The sequence below is a fragment of the Eimeria tenella genome, genomic scaffold, assembly GCF_000499545.2.
Source record: "Eimeria tenella Houghton genomic scaffold, Eth_scaff13, whole genome shotgun sequence".
NCBI lineage: Eukaryota > Apicomplexa > Conoidasida > Eucoccidiorida > Eimeriidae > Eimeria > Eimeria tenella.
Window position 1 is genome coordinate 7627 of NW_013541502.1, and position 450 is coordinate 8076.

Here is a 450-nt window from a genome sequence, read left to right on the forward strand (position 1 = left end):
GCTCCAAACCCTAATTCCTAGACACAACAGCTCCAAACCCTAAACCCTATGCATCAGAGCTCAACTTCGATAGAGCCGTTCCCAACCTTCCACCAGGCTTCCGTAGCCCGCGCCTCGCTCAGCAGAAACCCTAAACCCTAAACCCTAAACCCTAAACCCTCAATTTGGGAAAACAACTGGAAATTGGGGTGACCTGTTGAACAAAAAAAGCCGCTGACGAGCGTTTGCGTCCCTTGAGGACAAAAGACAAAGAAGTGAACTAAACCTGCATGCAGCATTGCTGCAGCGTGAGGCCCTGAGGTGTAGGTACACCGCAGCTGCTGCTGCTGCTGCGTGTGGGGCGCAGCAGCAGCAGCTGCGGTGTACGTACAACAGCCCGCTGGGTCCCATCTGGGCGCACTAGCTGCTGCAGCACTGCTTCGACGCCCTGCCGCAGCAGCAGCCGCAGCA